Source organism: Zonotrichia leucophrys, chromosome 19, assembly GCF_028769735.1.
Source record: "Zonotrichia leucophrys gambelii isolate GWCS_2022_RI chromosome 19, RI_Zleu_2.0, whole genome shotgun sequence".
Classification (NCBI taxonomy): Eukaryota; Metazoa; Chordata; class Aves; order Passeriformes; family Passerellidae; genus Zonotrichia; species Zonotrichia leucophrys.
This window is the reverse complement of record NC_088188.1, coordinates 5877018-5899191: the sequence shown is the minus strand read 5'-3', so window position 1 is coordinate 5899191 and position 22174 is coordinate 5877018. Positions and strand designations below refer to the sequence as shown.

Genomic DNA, 22174 nt, shown 5'->3' with positions numbered 1-22174 from the left:
TTTTTGGTTTTTTTTTGGGGGGCAAAGAGGCAGTGAAATTTTTAGTGCCTGAGAAAAACTGCAGTCTTCCCAAACACCTAAAGGGACGAAAAGCAAGGAAAAGGGAAGGTGGGAAAGGCAGGGAAATGCCACTCAAAATGTTTCCTTCTGGCGACGAAACTCTAATATTTAGAGCTGCCTGATTATATGGAATAAAAGAAATGTCAGCGTGAAAATCACTTTGAGGTGTAAAATTGAAGCTTTCCCTTCCAGATGTGTGGAAACAGGGATGTTTTCACTTTGCCAAAAAGCTCCGTGACAGAATTTTCCCTTCCCTTGGCCCTCCCGCGCGGGATTTGATTGAAAGCACCACTTTCCTGCAGGAAGTTTTCGTGATGAGAAAACCTCCTTTCCTGTCAATAAAGCTGCTCCTGCTGGGGATTCCCAGGCACTGTGGAGATCCACGGGGATGGGCAAGTGATGGGAATGATAAAATCAGCGTGGTTAAGGCACCAAGGAAAATGTTTGGGCTTGTGAGAAATGATATTTGCTTTTGAAAAAATTTAAAAGGTTTATTAAAACCTTATCAAAAATACAACAGAAGACTGAATAGAGAAAATATTATGGTGTTGAGAGCAAAGGATTTTTCCCACCACGTGCTCACCCACACAATGGAGGTTTCACCTTTTAACCCTTCAGCCCCCCTCAAGAGTTCTGTCCATCAACTCCTTCTTCACTATCCAGGCGTGGAGATCAATTCATTAAATCTTAATTGGAGGTCAGGTGCTGCTATAACAACAAGCTGACCCTTCCAAATGTCCCGAACCCAGGCCCCCCCGATAACAACACAAGGAGGGTAAAACATAACTATAAATCTATAAAACTTCTCTTAATATATGTACATGATATTTGTCTTTTAATTGTGAGAGTCAACCATCACATTACTCATCTATCACAGGCTGGACCACAGGATTCTGTCCCCAAACCCCCAAAAAGCAGGATCCAGGCGCAGATTCCCTTCCTGCATCCCTGCTTAGCTCCATGGACAGGGAGAAAAAATAGAAATTGGGTCAGGATGGATTTGTGGGATCTTTGGCAGAGTGACTGGGATGGGCAGCTCGATGATGGATCCCTGGTGAGATTGCCCGCACAGAAACTGGTCCCTGCAGGGCACAGAGGTCTGGGGATGTTGTGAGGAGGTTTGATCCTGTCACCAGCCAGATCAGGAAGAAAGAGCCTGTTCTTTTCCTCCTCCATCCTGTTTTTCTCCTCTCCACGGGGTTGCTCCTGGATTTCTCCTCTCTTGGCCTATCTGGACCTCATGAGGACCCATTTTTGGGGCTTGTCCAGGTCCCTGTGGAAGGCATCCCACCCCTGAGGCATGTGGAACACTCTGCTCGGCCTGGTCCCACCTCCAAACCTGCTGAGGGTGCCCTCAATCCCAGTCTGTGACACTGGTGGGGACATCACACATTAGTGGTCCCACTCCAGACCCCCGGGTTGTCACCAATCTGCACCTGGACACTGAGCCATTGGCCACCATCCCCTGCATCCCTCATCTCCTCCCAAGCTCTTCCTCAATGTGGGAGGCCCCCAAGGGTGCTGAGAAGAGGAACAACATCCTTGGGTAGGCTTGGAAAGACCCCGTGGATGGAGAGCGGGAACACCAGGAAAGAGTTGTAGCATCTTATTAGTAAAGGGCAGCTGAGTCTCTAATTAAAATTTGCCTAATGACCTGGCTGCTTCGTCATTTTCACTATCAGCCTCAGTAATTGAACGTGACAGGTACTTAGGCAAAGATGAAATTAATTTCTCCTTTATAAAAAATTAAAGTGGCAGAGCAGGATTTGGCTGTGCCCGGCTCCTGCTGTCCCAGCACAGGGTGGGCTTGGCTTTGTGGCCCCTGTGCCACAGTGGGGCTCACCTTGGGCAAGGTGGGAGGAGGAGGAGGAAGGAGAAACACAGAGCAGTGGTTTCTTACCCTTAATCCCAGCTGGAAAAGTGCCCAGATGGTGGAAAAACACTTCCACAGAGACTCAGGGCCTGCTCTGCCTTGGGTCCTGCAAAACCACACAAACACCAGGGATCAAGCCTTGGTTTTTCTCAAGGAAGGAAAAATAGATCTACAGTTCTTTCCTAAAATCCTGCTCTGATTCCCCATCTTTTTATGGCAAATCTGATGTTCTCCTGCTGCAGCCTGTGTCCTCAACTGTCCTCCCATCCCATCCCATCCCATCCCATCCCATCCCATCCCATCCCATCCCATCCCATCCCATCCCATCCCATCCCATCCCTCAGCAAATTCCCTTCCACTTCTCCAGGCCTCCCAAAAAGGAACGCATCCAGGAAACCAGCAGGAGTTTGGCACCCACAGGCAGCCCCTGGGTGCTCCCTGGGAACACAGATCCATCCCTGCTCCACCTGTGCCCATGTCCCCCACCTGGGCAGCCCACAGAGTGTCCCAGCCCACAGGACAATGCCAGCCCTTCTCTGTCCATCTCCTGGACAAGTGACAGTGGCAGAATTCCCATCCTGTCCTTGGGGAGACCCGAGGCTGCGGAGGTGGACGGAGTGCTCGGCTCCAGCAGCCCATCCCTCATAGCTCATGGCACATTGATTCTCAATTCCAGCCCCGTAGGTTATTTAATTGGGTAGATATCCCTTCAATTTTCTCCTCCAGCGATGTTATTGATGGCTGAGGCCTCTCTGTTCCTTCAAAGGAGCCTGGCTGCAATTAGAACAACACTCAAACACTCAGCTTTTGATTCTACTCCACACCCAAATCCCCAACAAACCACTTAGCCCATCTTGGAGGAATTCACTGTCCCAGGTTCAGCCCAGAGATCTCCTGCACTGCCCTGAGAGCTGCAGTCATTGCTCTTCCCTCTCCACTGCTCTCTACCAGGTAATTTTTGGACAATGCTCCATGAAAACCTTCCATCAGAGGGTGGCCCAGCTCACCCACACACTGTCCAAGCTGGGGCTGGTCGCTGAGGCAGCTCCAGGACAGGTCTGGGGGTCAGTCCACCCCCTGACCATGGATCAGGAACTCCCAGTAACCCTCAGTGTGGCACTGGGTGTGCTGGAGGTGGGGAAGAGAAGCAGTGGTGTGCTCCAGGCAAGGCAGCATGGAGAGATCCAGGGTGGCCTTTTCCTGGACATTCTGTGTCCCAGAGTGCAGCCAAGCCCTGGCAAGTGGGAGAAATGTGGGCTCAAACATCCCTGGCTCTGCTGCATGGGAAGGAGACCAAACTAGGTCCCAGGTTCTTCTAGGACCCCGACTCTTGGGGGACAGGAGAAACTTCTGCCACTTGTAGCAACTCTGCTTCCTCCAGAAGGACCCCAAAATACAGCCAGAGGATTTCCCAGCCTGGAGATCCTGAAATACGAGGAATTTCTCCTCCAGATTGTTTGCAATGGGTGTTGTTGGAAGCTTGGTTTATTTCATAAGAGCTGGGTTGGTTCTGGTTCCCCCTGCCCAGGAGTTTCTCATGCTTGAGGAAAATGAGATCTCCAGTGAGTTCTCGTCCTCTCCTGGCACTGGGAATACCCAGGTGCTTCCCAAGGGTCCTCCCTCCCCTGTGACAAATCCCTGGTTTCACCTCTCCCCCACCCAGACTCGTACTTTATTTCAGGCTTTATCCTTTTTCTCACCCCCTTAATTCTTGATGGATGTAGTCTCAACCTTTATGCTATCTGAAAATGAATATTTCACTAGAGTATAAAAAGCTGAAATTACATGAATTAATTACACCTAAATATTCCAGTGAGTGTTTGACTGCCGGGGTGGAAGTGCTGGAGGTGGAAGGGGATGTTTTGGCTGGGCTGGGCAGATCCCAGCAAACACAACCAGAAAGTGCAGCCCCTCTCATTTTTGGCACATTTTGGCACATTTCCATGCAGAGGGCTGGAAAAAAAGCAGGTGGGAGCTCTGTGGGCCACCCCACAAGCACTGCACACCTGTCCCCTCCACGACACAATGTCCCCAAGGCCATGGGGAGCGCTCCAATTGTCGCTGCTAATTACGTTAATTACAGCAGCCGGCAATTCCGTGCTCCAGATGAACTCTGGGATCTCCCTGCGAGTCATTCCTGGCAGGAGTTTGGGGTCTCTGATTAAATGTGGGGATGGTGTAGGAGCACCTGAGCTGGGAATGCTGCTCTGGAGGGGCTCCCTTTGCTCCTGGGATTTTGGGGAAGGAGTGAGGAGCTTTTGGGGTGATGCCCACAGTGATTGGTGGGGTGTCCTGGTGTAATGAATTCCATGGAATTCCTGAGCACAGGGAGGGGACAGAGAAGCCAGGGGAAGGTGGTGACACATCCACTGCCCCTGACCCAGCTGGACAAGGGCTCATCCTCCACCTCTCCCTGTGAGAGCTGTGCCAGGAGTCCAGGATGTGGTTGGAGAGCCAGGGAAGGTCTGGGCTGTGGAGGAGGAGGAGGATGAAGAGCCCAGGACAGTGGGGTAACTCCAACAGAGGTGTTTTTCCAGGGAGCACAACGTGAGAAGCTCCTGCACCATCTGCTCCTGAGCACCCTGCATGCAGAGAACCAGCACTGCTCTCTTCCCTCTGTGCTAAAAATACTCCCTTTCAAAAGAAGAAAACCCAAAAAAAAACCCACACAAAAAACCCCAGCAAAAAAACCCCTCACACATACAAAAAAATTAGAAAAAAATAAAAAGGGAAAATAATTGAAGACAGGGAAATGAGAGGAGTATAAACAAAGACTCCATGGAGACCACGGGTTTCGGCTCCTCCAGCTGCATCAGGTCCCTTCCCCCATTTCTCTGTCTCACATTTTAGGGCAGGAAGATGCTGTTGCTGGGTTTCTGTAGCTCTGGGAGAGGCACATTCCCACACACGCACACTCACACACCCACACACACACCCCAAGCTCCTGTGCAGCCACCTGGGTGGCACCAGGGCTGGGCTGTGCCACTGCTCCCTCTCTCTGGTGACAAAGTGAGGGGCAGCAGGTGGCACAGAGAGGGGAGGGGGACTCAGGGGATGGTTTATAGGCAGAGATCCCCAAAGTGGGGGTCCCCAGGAACCCCAGCTCCACCTCCATCTCCCTGCCAGGACCTGCCTTCCCTGGGGTCCTCAAGCCATGATCTTCCAGCAACAGGGCCCCAAACCTGGGGGATTTTAACTCAGCTGATGCCATGCAAACTCTTTTGGGACATCACTAATGGCCCTGGGGCTGGGCAGAGGTGAGGGTTTGAGCACTGAGGTCCTTGCCATGAACCCAACATGGGGCAAGGCTTCTCTGAGCCTTTGTGTCCCTCTCCATGCAGCTGATCCCAGTGGATTTGCATCCTGAACTCCCCAAGCACTGCTGGCTCTCCTCAGGGCCACCTCCTCTCCCCAGCCCACCAGGCTGAGAAAATCCCATTTGCAGGAGGCCCAGAGCAGCTCTAAGTGATGGAAATCCTCCTTCCTTGGGCAGGGAGAGAGAGCAAAGGGAAAGGAAGATGAGAAAAAGGCTCTTTCTGTGAGAAATTAAATTTGACTTCAAATTTACAGGGTCTTCATTTTGTTCTGGTGCTAATGAATTAAGCCCTTGCTGACAGTTATATTGCTGCAGAAATAAGTGCTGGTTAAAAGCACTTTTGGAAAGTCTGACTTTCATTTTAAAGCTGCCACAATTTACATTTCATCCATTCATTAATTCATTTATTGATGCTGCTCAGGTAGGAAGCTCACAGCAGGATTCACCCAGAGGTGGTTTTTAACCCCAAAGCAGCTTCCACGTGGAGCTGAGGGGACATTTCCCTGGAAGAGTTTTCCAGAGTATCTCCAGGAGCTCTGGCTTGGATTGCTGGACAAAATCTCTCTCATTTCAAGGAGCAGAGGCACCTGGAGATGGGAAAGGGGCTCAGTGTTGACCACTCCCAACAGCAAAAAAAAGCTTCATCCACCTGCATTCCATCCCAATCCCAAAAATTGGCTTTTCCCTTTGCACAGCACTAGGAAAACCCCGGTGATCCTGTGTTGGTGTTTTGGCTCCCTCTCCTTCCTTGATCCTCATAGAGCACTTGGGGCAGACAGGAATTTCCAATAACTGGAATTTCCAAGCAGCCAAAAACGCCCTCACAATCTCTCCATGCCGGGAGCTGCTGGAACTCCAGGGATAACAAATCCCCCACCTCTTCTTTGGAGTGCTGCTGCTCCAAGGAGGTGTCTCCTGCTTTGATTTTGGCCCCAGTCCCATTTTTGGTGTGGCTTTGTGAGGCTCCTGCTCCCCCACGGGAGCCCCTGGAGCCACCAAGCTCCTGGCAGCAATCGGATCTCCAACGTTCCCGTCATTTATCCAGCAGCTTTCATTGCTTCCCTTCTCCAAAGACTTGTTCAATAAATTACCACTTTATGAATCCATAAGTGCTCTGCACAGCCCTGAACAAAAGAGAAGGAAAAAAAATTCCTCCAAACCCTACAGTCTGGACCAGCTGTAACAGCAGAGCTTTTCATGCTGGAAAGAAAGGCGTTCCTAAAGGAATATCCCACATGGATAACAGAGCCCTCAGCAGCCAGAGGACAGCAGCACCCTCAGTGCCACCCTGAGGGACCAGGGGATGCAGCCCCTCATTATCCAAAACCCTGCTCAGAGATCTCCTTGAAGGGCTGAGCCCCCCCAGAGCACAGGAGGTGGAGGAGAGCCTTTAAAAAAGAGTAAACAAGGAGAAAAATCCTTTTTTTTAGCACTGCTCCAAGCAAACCTCTGCGGTTTTGCCCATTCCTGTGGCTGGATTTCTAATAAGAATAACCTTTAGCAGGGTTATTCTTGTTCATGGGACTGCAAGGGTGGAGGTGTCCCTCAGGACAGACCCCACACAGCACAGAGGGGACAGAGGGACCTGGCAGGCCCCTTCAGTCCCATCTGGGAGCTGCAAGTGGCAGAGAGGAGGAGAAGCAGGGATGGGTGATGCAAGGTGGTTCTGGAGGTGCTAAAAGGGGATTTTGGCCAGAGCTGATACGTTCCCTCTTTTAACCCCATCCTACCTCTGCCTCCAGCCTCGATTTTCCCCCAAAAGCTGCTGCTGGCCTCCAAGCCAGGCCCAGATGCAACACCTGGCTCCATGGATGGGTGCTGGGAGTGCTGCCCTCCCTCCCTGCCAGGATGGAGAGCAGAGGGAAGGTGGGAAAGCTGCCAGGCACAGAGAAACCCCACAGAGCTGTCTGAGGAGCCTTTCCACTCCGGCGGGCAGCAAACGGGGGGAAGAAGAACCAATAAAATAAAAAAAAAAAAAAAAAAAAATCAATAAGCACCACCCAGCGTGGCTCCATCTGCCATTGATTTATGGCCCTGCTGAAAAGCCTGGTTGTCCACAATTATTGGGCAGTCAGCTCCTATTTGCCGTGATTTCCTCAGCCTTCCTTTTCACCTGGCACCCTGTCACATCCCAGCCTGGCCCTGGTGGCTCTGGGGGCTCAGTCCCAGCTGGAATAGTGGGCAGTGGGATAGTGGGGTGCTTGTCAGGCTCAGGTCTGATCCTCCAAGGGTCTGGAATGGCAGCTGGAGGGAGGACGTGCGTGGTTTGGCCATGGAGGATCAAGGTGGCAAAGAGCAGCCAGGTGGAGTGCAGGGAGAGCCAACCAGAAAATTAAATGTTGCTCTGAGCTGCTGGAAAATCAGCTTTATCTCCAAAGGGCCCAAAAGCTGGGCACAAGGAGATTTCCCTCCTGGTCTTCTTGACAATCTTCCCAGCTTGATTTTGCTCTTTTGGCAGTTTCTGTCGTGTACAGGTGACCCGGGAGGTCAAACTGAGCCAGGCAGCCAATGGTGAGGGAGAGCCCTCTGGATGAGTTCCCTCAGATATGCATTCCATTATCCCAGAGCTTCCTGGGGCTGGGGGGAAAAAGAAAATCAATGTCAGGAGATCATCAAGTGTCCTCTGAGCCAGCAGAGTGGTGCGACCGTGTTCACAGGGGTCTGAGGATGAGGGAAGAGACGAGGATCTGACTCCATGATTCAGAAGGCTTGATTTATTATTTTATGATATATATTATATTAAAACTGTACTAAAAGAATAGAAGAAAGGATTTCATCAGAAGGCTGGCTAAGAATAGAAAAAGAAGGAATGATAACAAAGGTTTGTGGCTTGGACAGAGAGTCAGAGCCAGCTGGGCTGTGATTGGCCATTAATTAGAAACAACCACATGAGACCAATCACAGATGCACCTGTTGCATTTCACAGCAGCAGATAATCAATGTTTACATTTTGTTCCTGAGGCTTCTCAGCTTCTCAGGAGGAAAAATCCTAAGGAAAGGATTTTTCATGAAAAGATGTCTGTGACAGAGTGGGGCCTCCACCTGCAGAGTCCAGCCTGGATTAAAGAGCTCTGGCAAATTCCAGGATCTCCCATTTCTGAGAGAAACTGCCCTGGAAACTGAGGAATGAACATTTCTGTCCTCCCTGAGGGCAGGCTCAGCTCTGGCAGCATCAGGAAGGGTGGATGGGGAGATGGGATCCACGGGAAGCTGGCAGGGGGTGGAACACGACGAGCTTTAAGGTCCCTTCCAACCCAAATTGTCCTGTTTGGGGTAGCTCAGGACAAGGCCTCAGAATGGGCCCTGTTGGATACTCAAGGTTGCTCTGGGTCTTCTCCAAGCACCCCAAAGCAGTAAGAGGAAGGAAAAAGTGCTTTGAACACCCAGGTTGGGTAAATCCTCCTCACAGGAATCACTGGGAATGTGAAGACCAAGCTGCAACCTCATTGTGCACCAAAGTTCCCCTCAGGGAGGCAAATTCTTCATTGTGAAAACCAATTCATGACTCTGGTCTGCAGGGAGTCAGGAAAAAGCCTTGGAGCCACAGTGAGAGCTGGCAAGCTGAATTTCACCTGAACACATGAGGCAGTGATTATTTAGATTATTTTGGTGAGAAATGGGGATATTATGGAAGGGCTGATTGCAGAATTGAGCCCTGAATGGAAGACTTTGACCTAAATCCACAAGTGATTAGAGGAAGGAACAAAAGGGAATAAAGCTGCAGCTGTGGATCTTGATTTCAAGCAGAGTGGACACCAAGAAACAAAAGGAATTTTTAGTGAATTCAGCCAGAGAGAGGTCAAGGACGCAAATGTGCAGGATACCTGGAATGGCATCAAGTGAAAGGGTGTTGGAGCTGCAAGAAATGCCAAGCAGGAGGAAGAGAAACTAAAAATAAAAGCTCCCAGAGAAGAGATTGTGGGGTAATGGGCTGAGCAGGCACCTGAAGGGAGGTGTTGGGAAGCAGCAGGGACCCTGCATGGGCTGGGAGAGAGGAACCCTGGGGTGGGAGGGCACAGAGGCCACCAAGATTTGAACAAATTGCATCAAGTCAGGGCTGAACCACACAGAAAAGGTCCTGGAGCAAAAAGCTGCTGATAGATCTCAAACAGAGCCTCAGAACCTCTGTGGCTCAGAGAACAAGGGGTGTGAGGTGAGGAGAGCAGGGAAAACATGAAAGGATAACTTGGGGCACATCCCAGCACTGCTTTTTCATGGATTTCAAACCAGGGTGAAGCAGGGAAATGGGAGAGAGGAGCCAGCAATTCCCTGGTGAGTGGTGAGGAGCAGGCACGAGGGAGAGCATTTCTGCCTGCAATTATTTTTATTACATCAAGATAAAGTATTATTGGTTTGGAGCACAGCACACGTGGGGGCTGTGTTTAAACATGAGGCACAAACCCATTAATCTGATCTCGTAGAGGATTCCAACACGGGGCTAATTGAAAGTGAGCAAACAACATTACAAGGGCTTAGCCAGGGGAGATCATGCCAGAATAAGTGGATTTGTCTCATCCCCTTTTGCCTGTGGGATCAGCTCTCCCCATCCACCTGGAGAGGGACAGAGGGACAGGGAGGCACTGACAGTGAGGCAGGAAAGATGGAAAAATTCCAAAATCCCCTCAGGACATCTCCAGATGGGAACCACCCCATGGCCACAGCAGCACCACTGAGCCCATGGCAGGATCTTCCTTTTATTTCATAATTAAAATAAAATTACTTTGATCTTCCTCAGGCACAGGGTGAGACCAAGCCTGTTTGGGACTTTGAATGAGGTGCTGCCATGGGAATTCCAGCCAGCTGTGAGGAGAAAATCAGGGATGTTCCTCAGCAATGCAAACACCCTCTGGATCTGCCTGGCATGGGCATCCTGAAGGGTTTTGGTGCTTGCAGTCCTGTGAGGGGCTGGAGGGAGGGAAGGGGATTGTGACCGTGTTCACAGGGGTTTTTGGACTGGGGAAGAGACGAGCGTCTGACTCCATGTTTAAGAAGGCTTGAATTATTATTTTATGATATATATTACATTAAAACTATACTAAAAGAATAGAAGAAAAGGTTTCATTAGAAGGCTAGCTAAGAATAGAATAAGAAAGAATTATAACAAAGGTTTGTGTCTTGGCTCTCTGTCTGAGCCAGCTGACTGTGACTGGCCATTAATTAGAAACATCCAACACGGGCCAATCACAGATGCACCTGTTGCATTCCACAGCAGCAGATAATCATTGTTTACATTTTGTTCCTGAGGCCTCCCAGCTTCTCAGGAGGAAAAATCCTAAGGAAAGGAGTTTTCATAAAAGATGTCTGTGACAGGGAGGGTGGGAGAGCAGTGCCAGCCCCTGGGATGAGATGGGGTGGGATGGGATGGGATGGATGGATGGATGGATGGATGGATGGATGGATGGATGGATGGATGGATGGATGGATGGGCTAAGGGGCCTCACTGGTGCTGCAGTGACATCTCCCCAGAGATGTCCCCTCCATCCTGGAGCAGCCCTGATCCCTCCCCAGGCCTGGGAACAGCTCCTGGGCCAGTGAGGATCTGGCTGCATCAATATGGTCAAATAGTGATTTCAGCAGCCCCTTGTAAACAACCCTGCTGCTGCTTCACGGTCTGCTTGCAACACAGACAGCTCCAAACAGGATCTGCTCCAGCATTCCCCACCTCTGTCTCCCCATTCCCTGGTCCCAAAAGCACTGCCCTCCTGCCCAGGACCTCAGGTACAGAGTTACTGCAAAGTTTTCCATGGGAAGAGCCCGGGAAGAGCTGAACAGAGAGCAAAGCCATTAAACCTGATAAGGGAGGCAATTTTGAGATGCATATCCTTGAGCACACAGCCTAATCTCCAGCAGCTGGAATTTGAGGCAGGGAGATCACTGAAGGAAGAGAAGTCAGCATTTGCAAAAGCTGCCTGGAGATGCAGACTGCCAGGAGAACAGATAAAAGCAGTCATTACAACCTGTCGAAATGGGTGATAAAAACAAAGATACAGCCAGAGGATGGGGGGGAAAAAACCACCTGCAGCATCCAGGAGAGGCTGTGCAAAAGGTGTGGGCGTCAGAGGAAGGGGACAGCTGGGGAGGAAATAAAAAGTATATCTTTTTATATAAATAAAATATAATTATAATTAATATATTAAATATATATTATTTATTAAATATATATTATATATTAAATATACATTATATATTAATATAATATATTTAATATATCATGATTAATACATTAAACAAAATATAATATAATAAATTATATAATTATATATAATCTATTATGTAAAAATATAATATGGTTTTCATATAGAGTTATATTTTAATTTTATTATAATATAATAAAACATTCTATTACAAAATATTTTAATATTTTAATAATTTAAAATATCTCTCCCCAGAAAAAATATTTAGGGCACAGAAAAGTTAGTGTGAACACACAGGAAGGTACAGGGTGTACACAGCACACAGCTGCAGAGCTGAGGCACTCCTGGCTCTGGTACAAGGCAGAAGAATGGGAATAAATAAAAAAAGGAGTGGGATAAAGCCTGCACAGCTCCAACCAAGCTCAGCAGAAAGGCAGGAAAGCGTGGAGCTGACAGAGCCAGCTCAAGCAGAACTGCATGGCAAACAGGAAGGCAGGAGAAAAAGAGGAGCTGGCATCACGTGCACGGGAGAGGGAAGCAGGGCTGGGAGCTTTGGGACAGCAATCACAGCCAGCGCTGCCAAAATAGCGCTGGGGAGTCTCAGGATGGCTGGAATGGGCTGAAATCCTGATGGAACAGCTTGTCCAGAGAAGGTGTGGGAGCGTCCAAGGCCAGGTTGGACAGGGCTTGGAGCTGGGATAGTGGAAGGGTGGGAATTCCCATGGCAGGGTGGGAATTCCATGAGCTTTAAGGTCCCTTCCAACCCAAACCATTCTGGGATCCACAGGGGCATCCAGCAGATGCACAGGATCCAAAGGCCATCCCAGTCTTCCTGTACTGCCCAGGCTGAGCTGCTGCAGCCACTGCGCCCCCAAAATCCACAAATCCCAGTGCCTGGGACCATTCCTGCAGCTACCAGAAGGCTGCTCTGCTGGGCCAGCCTGGGGCTGCCCATGGAGTGCTGAGGGTTCCAAACCCTCTGTGAAGAGGAGGAATTATTGGCCAGAGAGCTGCCAGGATTGTCCCAGCTCTGTCCCTGCCCCAGGTTCCTTCTCCCACGGGAGCAAAAGGCACCTCCAGCTGCACATCCCCACCTGAGCCCTCCGTGGGATGGAGCCTCCCCTGGATGTGCCCACAGGTGTGAAACCAGAGCTCACAGCCCCAGGAAAGAATCCCTGACATCTCCAGCTCCTTCCCTGCCAAGGCTGATCCTGAAAGCTGCAAAGGGATCACAAGGGAGGGGAAGGAACTCTCAGAGCTGTTGGAGGGAGAAGGTAGATGGGTGCTCCAAGCAGGGGATGCAGAACCTTCTTCAGAGCAAGCAATTGGGGTCTCCTTGAAAGGAATAGCAGATTTGTCTTTGGGTCTGCTGGTAGATGAAACTAGTTCTGGAAAATAAAAGAAACAATGGGAAGAATTCCACTGATTGATGAATGGAAAAAGGTATTTGCTTTTACAAATAAACTTTAGGTTTCTTGATAAACTAAATTAGACATTAAGAGATGAAAGAAACAATGGGGAAGAAAAACCCCTGAATTCCATAAGAATTAAAAATTAAAAGGGAGGGTTATACATTAGAGGGAAATCTTTATTATCAGGTGTTTTGGGAAGTCTTTACCTCTCAAGTACCTCAGCCAAGGGGGAAAGAGAGAAGGGAAATGTGGTTGGGAAATTGGGATAAAAAGGAGGCTGCATCCTCCAAAAATTCGAGAGATCCCAGGGGAATGTCCCATGGCCTCCCCCTTTATTTAAATCAAGTTCCAGCACTCCTCTGTCTCCTTTTTGGGCATAAACCTCTGGTGTTTGTGGATTAATTTTCCTAACATTCTGCTCACCCCAGCCCTCCTCTGGTTGTGGGAAACAGCAGAACAAAGGGGAGACAAGGATTGATCCCAGAGCCTGGGTGGATACTGAACGGAGCAGCAGAGCAGGAGCAAGGCCGAGATAACAGAACCCACAGTGCCAGGAGTTCCCAAATCCAGCAGGGACATTCAGGGTAGTGGGGAGGAGAAATTACTGCCCTGCCAATGAAAACACAACCAGACAGGGCTGAGGTGGCTGCAGAGGACAAAGCAAGGCAGGAAAAGCCCCAGGATCCATTCCAGGAGGCCCTGGCTGGGATGTCACCGCTGCCAGCCACAAGCCACCAGTGAAACCAAGCAGCTGCATGGAAAACTGGAGCTTTTCCCAGGAAATCCCCATCCACAGCCACAGGAATGAGAGGGGAACAGGCAGGACAAGGCCAGGAAAGGTCCAGTTTTCACCCCAAAGCCACCCTGGTGGGATAAGGAATGCCAGCTAAAGGGACAAGGACAAGGGACAAGGGACAAGAACTTTCCTGGTGTCCATCTCTGCCAACACCTTTGGGAATTCAGGATTCCAGCAGGGTTTTATCCACAGCCCATGGCATGGGGCAAGTCTCACCTGGAAGGATAAATTTTAAAAGGATCCACAAGCACAGCACAGCAATATTTGAAGGAGATGGGAAGGCAGCATTCTCCCCATTCCCCAGGAAATGTGGCAGCTCTGGAAACCAGGGTGAGAAGGTTCCACTAGATCCCCCAGTGATCTCCAACCCCATCCCAGCTGGCTCAGATCGGATTTTTAGGGATTCTCTCCAGGGGAACACTGTGAGTCCTTGATCCAATTCCACCTGCATGGATAAGCAGCAGCATGGGAGCACCCAGAAAAATCCTCAGGGACCCTGCTCTAAAGGGTCACCAGTGGCTTGGTTGTTTGGGTTTTTCTGGGGTGAAAATCTGCTCATATTTTATTTATTTGTGCCAGAAAAAGTTGGTACTTTTTGTGGAGGTAAGCAGCTAATTACGTTCAGGTTCTTCAGCTAATGAAGAAATAAGCTGAATAATTAATTATTTGAAAATGAATTATTCATGGCTGGTTGTGATTCCAGTGTGGGAGCAAGGAGCTCGGAGTGTTATTTCCTTATTTTCATCTTAAAAAAGAATAATGCATGCAACCACCCCAGCCAGCCCTGGTGGATCCCAGCTGGGATCAGGGATGGGTGATCCAGAGGGGAACAGCTCCTTTCAATGATTCCATCCTCAGGATGAAGCAAGTGAGTTGTGGGATGCTGATGGAGCCGTCCCTGCTGAAACTTCCTTCAAAACCACCCCAAAAATGCCCTAAATCCCACATTTACACATCTCAGCTGCTGCTTTTCACACCTTGCTCCAGGCCTGACCTTGCCTGGTGCTTTAACAGCTCCTTGAGCTGCTGGATAATGAGCCACACAAACAGTGATGGATTCTGGGGATAATGCTGATTTGAATTGCAGAAGGGATGGGGAAAGGGATCACCTGGGACCCCCAGCACCCTCCTCTTGCTGGAGATAGAGATTCCTGCTGATTCTGAGTCACTCTTTAGAGGCTGATCCTTTGCCCTGTGCATGTAGATATAAAAAATCCTAGATTTTCCTGCTTTCAAGCAGCCTGGAATACTCTTTGTGTGTCCCTGATGGAACAGTGGGATCATTTCACCCCATTGCTGCCACTGGGGGTGTCCCTGCTGGATTTTCCCCCCTCTCACTGTTTATTCTTGCACTTCAGTGTGGCTGTCCCTGTCCCCCAGCAGGTTATTAAATGGCACTGAACCAAGGGAAGAATCCATGGGAACAAACATCCATTGATCCCTCTGTTATTACATCAGTGACCCCTCCAGCAAGCCAGGACCCTTTTAATTCCCCACAATACTTCTGAAGGAAGCAAGAGGCCACATGGAGCAGAGCCAAAATTCTTAGAAAAACCTTAAATCCACGTAATCTAACCCTCACCAACTCACGGAGGTGTTCCCAGCTACCTTCACCAGTTAAACCCCAAAAGGATTTCCCTTTGCTTTAGGATGACCCAATTACTTCCCTAAAAGTTGCAATAATTTGGGGATCCCTCAGCACCCTGGGAATCTCCCAGTTTTTAATTATTTGTGTGGAAGAAGCTTGGAGAAGCTGGAAGAAGAATTTGGGGAACAATTTTACAGCTGCATCCCTGGATGCCCTCCAGTCCCTCCTGCACTGAGAACTGCAGCAAATAAAAGCTCCTGCCTCCTTTTTTTTTCTGTATTTGGAATATCTGTGGAGCATCCCTACCTTTCCCACTCTGCTGTTTTACAATTTTGCCATCTGGCTCTAACAACAGAGCCGTTCTGACACAGAAATAAATCCCCTGCTCTCTCTAAGTGCTTTCTTATTTTCTTTGACCCTTCTGGTCATTCATAGTCCATTATTTTCTTTGATTCCTCTCAACTGCTGCTACCTGTATTTTTAGGGAACACATTCCTTTTTTTAGCATTTGCCAATACATTTGTTTCTCTGTTTTCTCCCTCCTCCCCACACCTGTGTGCTACTAAAGCAGGAAAACAAAAAAATCCCACTTTCAGCACACTTGGAGTGTCAGACACTGCTCACTGCTGGCTGCAGCAATAGGAGAGGGCTGGAATCAGATTCTATTTGCTCCTCCTCATGGAAATCGGGAGTTTTCTTTTTGCTAATTTATTTTTGATGTTCCTCTCTCAGCAGGGACGAGGTTTGGGCTGCGCTGTGTGCCAGCACTGCACCATGAAGTCATCCCTCATCTCCGTTCTCTTGGGGGCTGGTTTGTTCCTCAAGACACAAAGTGTTCCCAAAGTCGGCCCTCTCCCTACCCCCGAGTCCTGAATCATCTCCCTGAAGCTCGCAGACAGATGGTTCAGCAATTTCTCCTGTTTGCCATTAAACCCTCGAGCGTTCCAGCAGGATTTTACCCATTCTGTACCAGTTCAGATCCTGCAGGTGTGTGCTCCAAGGGTTTTACCCCTTGCCTCCATCCCCAGCAGTGCTGGTGCCACAGGAGTGGATTTCAGTCCTGCCTTTTAACCCAGGGGACATTACAGACCCTGCTTAACCTCATTTAATCAAACTGAAATTCCCCTCTCCACCCCATTCCCACTCAGGTGTGTGCCCATCACTCTTGCCCAAAAAATCTCATGGGCTGAAGGCCATGGGACAGCTCCTCCACCCCTGTCCTCAGGCTACCCCAAAACCCTTTGGGACCCCATTTCCCTGCCAGGGGACCAGGGATTTGTCAGGAACCTGAGCCACTGTGTCAGCTGGGTCGGGAGATGCTGAAATGCACCCAGGGTGGTTTGCACTGAGCCCTGGGCAGTTGTCACTAATGAGGTGACATCTTCATGTCACCCCTCGCGTTCCGACGCCTCTGTGCTTGATAAAAGTCCTTATCTGGGTCACCCTGTGCTCTCCCTAATCTGTTTTCCCCGGGGACTTGCAGTGATATCCCTTAATCACTCTGCAGATAAGAGAAATGGCTTCGTTAGGAGCTGCCCGAGGGCTCCCAGGGGCTGGAGAGGGGGAAGAGCTGAGATTTGGGGTGGTTCTGCAGGATCTGCAGATCAGCAAAATCTGGGAGGACCATGACTGGGAATTTCCCTGCAGAAAGCAAAAGGAAAATCTCCAAGTGATGCCTAACTGGGATGGATGGGGGATGGATGTGGGATGGATGTGGGATGGATGGATGGATGGATGGATGGATGGATGGATGGATGGATGGATGGATGGATGGATGGATGGATGTAGAATGGATATGGGATGGATGTGGGATAGATGCAGGATAGATGTGGGGAAATGTGCAGCATTGTGCCCGTGCCTGCCAGGGGATGAACAGATCCTGGCCCAGCTCCCTCACAAGAGGGATGGGATCCTCTAGGAATGATCCCTCCACATCATGAAGGAAGGAAGGCACGAGCAAGATTTCAGTTTCATTTTGCTCCACACAGTTATATTCAATATCAGACACCTTTTCCAGCAGGAGACAGAACTCTTAGCCCCCCAGATGCAAGAGGAGCAGCTCAGCTCCCAATAAATCACCTGAACATCCCACCATGTCCTCTGTCCCCACAAAGAGTTGGCAGATGGAGAGACCCAGAGACTTTCCAAAGGTCTGGGAAAGCTGGGATAGAGCAGAGAATGGCACTGGGCTCCTCCAGCCCAGAGGGCTTTCAGCTCTGGCCGGTCCCTCCGGGGTCTCCTGGATGTGAAAGCCACCAGTGACCCCTCCAGGCCACTCGGGGAGTGCACTTGTCACCTCCTGTCCCTCCCTGGCCCGGTGACCCTGCTAAACCAGGACAGGAAAGTTGGAACTTTAGGTTCTTTTTTTTTTTTTCTTTCCTTTAAGTGATTGAAGTAGCAGCTGAGAAAGAGGCACTTGAAAGCAACTCGAGTCTGGTTAAAGCTGGTTATCCATCTCAATTTGCATGATGATTATGCAAATTGTGTTTTGCATAATGTGGCTGTGATCTCCAATCACTTTTAGGGTTTTTCTGCAGGCAAAGACCCCAGAGAAGGCCCTGTTCTGAGACCATTGACTGAGCTAAAACTACTTATATGTATTTTAAAAACCTATTGGCTGATCTCATATTTCAGCCATGGGCAGACAGTTAAAATACACTTGCCCCAGGACAAAAGCTGTTTGAGGACAAACAAAAATTAAATACAAGAGATTGTTTAAAATACACCCAAACTGTTTTGAGGAAAAGAAAGCTTTTCACACATGTGAATTGTATAAAATGAAGCATTATGACCCATACCAATACAATCCACAAGGAATGACCTCCCCCAGGGTTTCCAGCAGCTCTATCCACAGGCAGGACACAGCAAATACCCCATAGCAGCCCCCCAGAGAAACCCATTAAATGAAATTATCCCCAGGCTGCCCTAAATCTGTCAAGGAAAGTTTAAAAACCCAAACAAACCTGCTCCAAAAACTCTGCAAATCTTTCCCACCCTGAAGGCCAGGAGCAGATTCACACCACCCAGGACCTCCCTGGGCCTCTGCCCAGGCTTTTATACGCTCCAAAATCTATTTATACTACACCAAGAGCTCCTCTCCAACACCAGTGTCCAAAAACTCCATATTTGAAGGATGAGATAAGGCCTGGATTTATCCAGGTCTCTGCTGCAAGAGGTCTCAGTGCTGAGTTTGCTGTTGGGTCAGTCTGTGGGACACTGGTGACCCTCGTGGTGGTGATGATGGTCACCTTTGGAGCCACTTGATAGCCCCAAATCTTTGCTCCAGCTGCAGAGTTAGGAGTGGTTTTATCTCCTCATTTCTCATGGTTACAGAAGCTCCAGCAGATGCAGGGGGATGGGAGGCAGCATCTTGGAGAGAAACCAAAAAAAAGAAGGAAAAAAACCCCAAAAACAACCTTCTCCCCAGCTCTTTAGGGCTCAATCCAAACCCACTGGGATGAACACAAAAAAGCACAAGGAGAATTGGCTCAGCCCGAGGCTGGACCTTCCCAGAAAAGCTGAGCTCCCAGAACATCCAGCAAAGCTTCTGGAGAGAGCTGGTGCAGCCTGTGGAGAGCAGAGGCTGAGGGGCTGCCCCTGAGGGACACACCCATGGCTATAAACAACACACATCAAAAACAGGAGCAGCCAGGCACAGCTCCCCAGCCCGGCATTAGATTTGGGTTGAAATCCCAACTCTTAGCGAAAACTTGGCACTTCAAACGAAGCGGGGCAGCTTCAAAGGAGGCTGTGGGGACCCACCTGTGGCCAGCAGCTGTGGGACCTCCCTCAGATGCCCTCAAGGTCTGTGTTGGCCTCCACTCTGAAGGTTTCTCTGTGCTTACATCTCTCCTTTCCCAGAGCGGAGTGATGGATGGAGCTGGGAATGGGATCCTGCTCCCACCAGGAGATGAATCCCCACCCCTCCCTTCAGCCCTCGCTTGGATGCAGCTCAATTTTTGGTTTTGGAAGTGATTGAGAGCTAAACCAAGCAAATCCAGCTCAGTGCTGGCTGCAGCTCCAGCCCTGGGCTGGCTCCTCTGTGCAATTTCCATGCTGGAGGATGTGCAGGGGTGTCAAACACTGAGTGACACCCTCAGGAGCTGGAAAAGAGGATGAAGAGGGAATGCTGTGAATTCCCACGTGGTCAGACATGGGAATGGAGATGGATGGCAGCTGCTGGACCTGCAGCTCCTCTGCTCTGCTCCCTCCTGGCTGTTCACCCCAGGGAAAATGGCCTTGGAGTCTTGTGACCGTGTTCACAGGGGTCTGAGGATGAGGGAAGAGACAAGGATTTGACTCCATGTTTCAGAGGGCTTGATTTATTATTTTATGATATATATTATATTAAAACTATACTAAAAGAATAGAAGAAAGGATTTCATCAGAAGGCTAGCTAAGAATAGAATAATAACGAATGATAACAAAGGCAGCTGTCTTGGACTCCCTGTCTGAGCCAGCTTGCTTTGATTGGCCATGAATTAGAAACAACCACATGAGACCAATCACAGATGCACCTGTTGCATTCCACAGCAGCAGATAATCAATGTTTACATTTTGTTCCTGAGGCCTCTCAGCTTCTCAGGAGGAAAAAATCCTAAGGAAAGGATATTTCATAAAAGATATCTGTGACAGAGTCTGCTCTAACACATCTGGGCTTTCCCAGGCTGGCAGAACCAGCATTCCTGAGCTCAGCGCTGGCTCACAGCTCCTTGGGGTACCACGATGGTTTAGGATGTGCACAGCTCCCCCAAATTCTCCTCATAAGCAGCTCCCACACTCACAGACCCATTACTGCCCATGGGTCAGGCTGGGGAGATCCTGGTGGCAATTCCCACAGCCTCTGAGCCCTGAGGAGAGGCAGCAGGATGGAAACTGATGGTCATTCCTGTCCATGGTGTGGGAGAGGACACCCAAAGCTGAGTGGGACATTGGGAGCTGGGAGTGCTCCCGTCCTTCCCTTCTGTTTCCTCTCCCTCACCCTTTCCTCAGGAGTCTTCAGGGGCATCCCAGTGTGAGCCCACGATTCCCAATTCCATGTGTGCAGGAACCTTGCTCTGGTTCCTGTCCATCCTGACCAGGAGGGTCTGGAGAGCAGTTTGAGTGATCACAACTCCCTCCTGGACTGGACAAAACTGGCAGAGACACCTTCCCATGCCCAGAAAAGTCCCTTTTCTCTATGAAACCCCTGAGGTGGAGGAAACTGGCAGAGGCACCTCCCCACACCCAGAAAATCCCTTTTTCCCTATGAAATCCCTGCTGCCCTTTCCAGCAAGGAATTCTCTGGTGCCTCCCCCAGCTCTGTGTGTCAACAGGGACAAAATCCACCACGGAGTCCTCTTTCCCCTCATTTCTCCCATCCCATCAGCTCCTGTTTGCACACTGAGCTCAGCTCCTCTCTCCTACCAGGGGCATCCTCTGCCCACCCACCTGAGCAAATCCTCACCTTCAAAGCTGTGCAAACGGGGCTGCTGAGCTCCCAACTTCCCCGACATCAAAAGCTTTCCTTGTTTGTGTTTTGCACAGCACCGAGAAGCCTGTGGGATATGGAGGTTTGTTTTCCCTGAGCAGGCAGAGCATGGGGAGGAGGAATTCCTCAGCAGGAGTAGAAATCCAAGCAAACAGAGGAGGAGGAGTTTGTGGTTGTAGACAGGAGTTTCTCCCTCTCCTTGCTTTATTTCTTTCCCTTTGAGGTGTCCCTCAGCCTTGATCTGCTCCGTGTTTCCCACTGTCCTGGCGGAGTTTGGGGGCATCCCAGAGGGAAGTTGGTGACAGCCCTCAGAGTTTGGGCTCAGCCACAAGAAAACCCCTCAGAAAATGGAAAATGGAGGTTACAGGAGGTGTTTTATTCAGATCCCTGATCCTGGCAGGTTGCTGGGGGCCCTGGGATGTGTTTCCTTCTCCATGGCTGAGAGGTGATGGTGGCAGTGCACTCTATGGTGAGAGGCCACACTGGGGACCAGGACAAGTGACCAGGGAGCTGCCACTGGGGCTCCATGCACCAACCTGAGCTGCAGAGCAGCTCGGTGCCACCTGAGCCTCCCTCAGGGACCCAGTTCCACCCAGCTCTTGGAAACAATCCCATGGATCAATCCAGATCCCTGCTGCTGGAGACAACCCTTTCATTTCCTACATTAAAATACCAGACTCTGGCTTTAAAACTGCATAGGTTGTTTCCTCCTTAATTCCTAAACGTCCTTCACAGCTCCTAATTTGAAGTTTAACTGTATTAATGCCTAATACAGCACCTTCCTGGCTCCCAACCTCCTCTCCTGGTCTGCCAGGACCCTCCTCACCCCAGAAAATCCACTGGAACCTTTGTTTCTCCTCTTTACTTTTCCCTCTGTCTGCTCAGTCTGGCTGGAAACAAGAACAGTCCCATTCTCTTCATCAAAATGTTCCCCCAAATGAACATTTCCTATCTGGTCCCAGCTTTTGTAACATATTCCTTTATTTTTTTTCTTGCTCTCCACGGGAGAGTTTCTCTATTTGGCTTTATTTTACATTAAATGGGAATCCCTTTTAATTAAAAGAAGAGGGAAAAGCCCTTCAGTCCCATTCAGCTCAAAGCAAATTGGTGCTTTTCTCTTCAGAGGAGCCTCAAGATGCACTTTAGGGTTGGATTCATGGAGTGAGCCAAAAACTTGTGAGCAGCAGGATCAGCTCCATGCCACAGCTTGTCATTCTCCCTTGGCTCCTGTTGTCTGCTACCCAGATATAATCCAGAGGTTTTTGAGACACTGGCATGGCTTTCTTCATGGGATTCCCCAGAGGAACAGCAGCTGCCTCTTCTCCCACTGGATCTTCAGAGGAAGAATCCATCCTTCTCTACAGGATCCCTGCTCCAGCAGAACCACCCCTGACACTGCAGGAGGGCTGAGCCACAATTCCAATGGGACTGCACCAACACCCTGACCCACAGGGTGTCAGGTTGGGTTCTGACTCTGTCAGTGTTGTTCTGGTGTACTGCACTGTTTATTTTATCCTTTATTTTT

General features: G+C 49.6%; 1 long non-coding RNA gene across 1 annotated transcript in view; it reads right to left on the bottom strand.

Moving 5' to 3' along the window:
* The window catches only part of LOC135455624 (uncharacterized), a 39776-nt gene extending 19034 nt beyond the window's left edge, over positions 1–20742 (bottom strand). Inside the window, exons 1-2 of the long non-coding RNA XR_010442356.1 lie at positions 20626–20742; positions 1961–2039 (exon numbers count right to left, since the gene is read on the bottom strand). This is a non-coding gene — a long non-coding RNA (uncharacterized LOC135455624). The remainder of the gene's footprint in view (positions 1–1960; positions 2040–20625) is intronic.
* Positions 20743–22174: the final 1432 nt, after the last annotated feature.